Below are 4,757 nucleotides of genomic sequence, written 5' to 3' on the forward strand. Positions count from 1 at the left end.
TGGACCAAAAGAGAACGACAAGCATGAAAATCTTCAAATTTCTTCCCGGAGATTGCCTCCCAAAGAGGCTCGGGGTCATACTTCCCATATTGCTTATAATATTTATGTTCATCGCTAAGACCCAAAATTTTACCCAATTCCGGAAAGGTAATGCGTCTACTAGTGTTAGCTAGACGAAACTCAATATTTTCCCTATTCTCAACTTTTGTTACTTTTAAAGAACTTAAGAATTCCAAGACAAGGGAGGGGTATGTTACTTCCTTCATTTCAAACAATTTCTTTAAACCCATGGCATTGAAAAAGACTCTTGTTTGTTCAAGAACTCCTAATTTCTCTAAAGCATCTTGACATATGAATTTGGTGGATTGGATTTGTTTCATAGCAAACTTGACAAATGTATTCCTATGGGTATCGGAGATGAAAGTTACCTCCGGATAATGCAAGAGTTGATTAATTACCGGAGTAGAAGGTGATGCTTCCATAGAAATTTGTTGTTGTTGTTGCACTTCCAAATTTGGTGTTGCTACCACCATTGCCAAAGCTTTCTTTGTTTGTAGAGCTTTTTGCCTTTGAGAGAGAGCCTTTGCTTTTGGTGCCTTTGTTGCTCCCTTTGTTCTTGCCATTTGATGAACTAACCAAGTAAAGAGTCAAAAATCTTCAATTTGTAGAATGCCCAAATCGATTTGAAGGTGAAAGGCTTTGCCTTTATGAGAACAAAAATCGACTCAAAGGTGAAGATTTTGTGCTTGGTTTTGATTTTTGATGAAGATGGAGTGATTGATTTGTTGTTTGAAGGATGGTTTGATTTGATTTTGGTGAGTTTTGTTGAGGGTTTTTGTTTTTGAGATGGAGAGGATGAGGGTTTTGATGTTATGGGTAGTGTTTGTGAATGAATGAATGAATGAATGAAGGTGGGATGGGTATTTAAAGAGCTCGACAATTTCAAAACGCAGGGACAATCCGTGCGGATTGGGCGCAATCCGTGCGGATTCTACAGCTTCAAAATTTCAAAATCCCGCCTAGAGACGGGCGGATTCTGGGGGATCCGCTCGGATTCTTCTGAGATGGGACAGGCGGATTTCTTGCAGGACGGACGGATTTCCGTCCAGAGATTTTTCTTTGTTTTTCTTCAGCTGCAAGACGGGCGTCTTTTTCAAAAGACGGACGGATTCTGTGAGACGGGCGTCTTTCCAGAAATCCGCTCGGATTCTTTGACAGTCAAGAATTTTGAAATTTCAACACAGCCCAAGACGGGCGTCTTCTTAACAGGACGCTCGGATCTTCTTCAGACGGGCGGATTCTCAGGAATCCGCTCGGATTGGTCCTTATGTACACGGATTCAGTTCCATCCGTGCACAAACGCATTCCCTTATCATTCTTTCTTTCTTTCTTTCAAATCTTGTGTTCTTCATTGTGGGGGCACTACTAAGGCATGAATAGCCTAGGCAATTGCCATCCCCACACTAAGGTGAAGCACTACACATCAATTTAAAATTGTTAATCCCTCCCTCACTTCTCTCTTTTCATGACGATTATTTTGATCAAAGTAAATAAAATCCAAAAATGACAAAAAATGCAATACAAAAATTTAAAAGTAGGTTAGGGAGTTAGAAATATTTACAAGTGGTGGTTTAGGGAGGACTCCACCAAACTCTCATTCTTGATGAGATGTCAAGGGGGCATGTTCAAGGTGTTGTTGATGTTGCTTAACACCTTGAAAAAGTAATCAAAAGCTTGTTCATTGTTGTGGTAGAGGTCCTCAATAGACTGTGGCCCTTGTTGTTGATCATGATCGATGGCATGCCCAATGTAGGGATTAAAGATCCCTTCAAATTCGTCGTCCCAAAGACCACAAACTTCATTGAGTTGATCATTGAAAATCTCTTGCTTAGATGGAGACAACTCTCCCAATTTCTTCTCTTGGCCAATGAGGCCATCATCTTCTTCCTTGGTTGATTTTGATGAGCTTTGCAAGCTCTCCTTGTCACAATTCACTTGTTCTTTGAATGGAGCATCTTCAATTTTCTTCCTCCATTGGAGTTCCGATTTCTTCCCTTCATCTTTCCGGCTATAATGATCAATCATGAAACATGGCTCATGCAAATGAGGAGCTCTCATGGTCTTGTCAAGATTAAAAGTTATGCTTTCATCTCCCACTTCTAGAGTGAGCTCTCCATGTTTCACATCAATCACCGCACCCGCGGTGTGTAGGAAAGGTCTTCCTAAGATGATTGGAATGTTAGAATCTTCCTCCATATCAACAATGAAAAAGTCCACCGGGATGAAAAACTTCCCAATTCGCACGGGGACATCTTCCCATATCCCTAATGGTGTCTTCGTCGATCTATCGGCCATTTGAAGAGTGATATTTGTACATTTAAGCTCTCCCATTCCCAACCTTTTACTCACCGAGTACGGCATGACACTCACACTAGCCCCTAGATCACATAAGGCTTTGTTGATCGTCGTGTCGCCAATGGTACACGGTATTGAGAAGCTTCCCGGATCCTTTAACTTTGGAGGTGAACTCCCTTGAAGTATTGCACTACTCACCTTAGTGAAGGCGATAGTCTCAAGTTTCCGGATCGACTTCTTCTTTGTGAGGATATCTTTCATGTACTTTGCATAGGCCGGAACGTGATTGATTAATTCCGTGAAAGGAATTGAGACTTCTAGGTTCTTCACAATTTCCATGAACTTTCCAAGTTGATCATCAAATTTGGGCTTGGCTTGACGACTTGGAAAAGGAAGTCTAACCACAATGGGCTCCTTCTCTTTGGCTTTGTCTTCATTTTTCTTTGAACTTTCTTCTTTTGATGATTCCCTTTCTTTGGGACCTTGCACCACAACTTCATTCTCACTAGCTCTCACAACTTCATTCTCAACTTGCTCCTTCGGTGCTTCATATCTTGTACCACTTCTCAAGTGAATGGCACTAACCGTTTCATGTCTAGGGGGATTACCTTGAGGTGGTAATTGCCCCTTTTGTCTTTGTGAGCTTGAAGATGCTAGTTGGGTCAATTGTGTTTCCAACATCTTGGTGTGAGCTAGAATGTTGTTGATGGTGGTGTCTTTTGCTTGGCTATCTTTTTGCATTTGGGTGAAAAATTCTTGTTGATTCTTTTGCATTTGGAGGACCGCTTTTTGGACATCAAAACCTTGGTCATTTTGGTGATTGTATGGATTTTGATTTTGGTAGCCTTGGTTTTGATTGAAAAAGGGTCTTTGATTTTGATTTCTCATGGGTGGTGGAGTGTATGTTGTTTGAGGGTTTTGAACATTTTGGCTTTTGTATGAGAGATTTGGATGGAACTTGGTGTTTTCATTGTAAAAATTTGAATAAGGGGTACCACTTTTGTAAGCTTGGAAAGCATTAACTTGTTCGGTTGTTCCCCTACATTCACTTGAGTCATGACCCAAGGTTCCACAATTCTCACATATCCCGCTTGGGATTGATGAGGATGCCGTCATGGCATTGACATGATGCTTTGATGATTTTGAGTTTTCCTCAAGCCTAGCAATAGCTTGTTCAAACTTCAAGTTGATTGTGTCAATGTGAGCACTAAGTTGAGCACCCAATTGAGTAACGGTGTCCACTTCATACTTTCCTCCTCTAGTAGCCTTGCGAGGTCTACTATATTGTGAATTATGGACCGCCATTTCCTCAATCTTGTTCCATGTTTGATTGTCATCAACTTCGGTGAACATTCCATTTGATCCCATATTGAGAATGTTCCTTGAATCTTCATATAAACCATTCCAAAATTGTTGCACTAAAAACCATTCGCTAAGTCCATGGTGAGGACATGAGCGACAAATACCTTTGAACCGCTCCCAAGCTTCATACAAAGATTCTTCATCCCTTTGCTTAAAACCCGTAATTTGAGCTCTTAGCATGTTAGTCTTTTCCGGTGGGTAGAATTTTTTGTAGAAAGCTAGAGCTAACTTCTTCCAAGAATCTATTCCAAGGGTGGCCTTATCAAGGCCCTTCAACCATTGCTTTGCGGTGCCGATTAACGAAAAAGGAAATAAGACCCATCTTATTTGGTCTTGAGTCACGCCCGTTTGAGAGATAGCTTCACAATAATCGCAAAAGGTTTCCATATGAGAATGAGGGTCCTCACTAGGCATTCCCCCGAATTGGCTCCTCTCAACTAGTTGGATGAAGGCGGACTTGGCAATAAAGTTACCGGTGAGATGTTGCGGTGTAGGAGTACCATTTGGTAAATCCTCCTCGGTGGGTATAGAGTGTGACGAGAATTTAGGCATTGTAGGTGGATTTTGTGTGGTATTGTTAAATGGGTTCTCTTCTCCTTCTATTGCGAAAGGATTGACAAACTCACTAGTGGGTTGAACAACTTCACCAACACCTCCCAAATTCCTCCTAACAAGTCTCCTATTATTCGTCAAGGTTCTTTCGATTTCACGGTCAAAAGGTAACAAATCTCTTTGTAACCTTCTAGAAATGCAAAATATCAAACAACTAGAAAACAATTAGAACAAACCTTGAGGAGTTTTACTTCCCCAAGGTGAAAAAGACACAACTAATAACAATAAAAGAAATCTTAAATCAATTAAACACCGTCCCCGGCAACGGCGCCATTTTTGATCGGACCCATTTGGTGTTCACAATTAAACATATGTGGTCGTTGGTCAATGGTCGATACAAAACACAATTTATACTTCACAAACAACTCTACAATTAGTAAAGAGGCAAGTAAAGGTCGGATCCCAAGGGACGGGTATTGAAATGAAGA

At 40.9% G+C, this 4,757-nt stretch overlaps 1 non-coding gene across 1 annotated transcript; it reads left to right on the forward strand.

Annotated features, from left to right (window-relative positions):
- The first annotated feature begins 3,790 nt into the window (after nucleotides 1–3,790).
- Nucleotides 3,791–3,897, forward strand: LOC141616369 (small nucleolar RNA R71). Its single transcript, XR_012530721.1, has one exon. It is a non-coding gene; the product is annotated as a small nucleolar RNA R71 (small nucleolar RNA).
- Nucleotides 3,898–4,757: the final 860 nt, after the last annotated feature.

The sequence above is a fragment of the Silene latifolia genome, chromosome 11 (assembly GCF_048544455.1).
Source record: "Silene latifolia isolate original U9 population chromosome 11, ASM4854445v1, whole genome shotgun sequence".
NCBI classification, from domain to species: Eukaryota; Viridiplantae; Streptophyta; class Magnoliopsida; order Caryophyllales; family Caryophyllaceae; genus Silene; species Silene latifolia.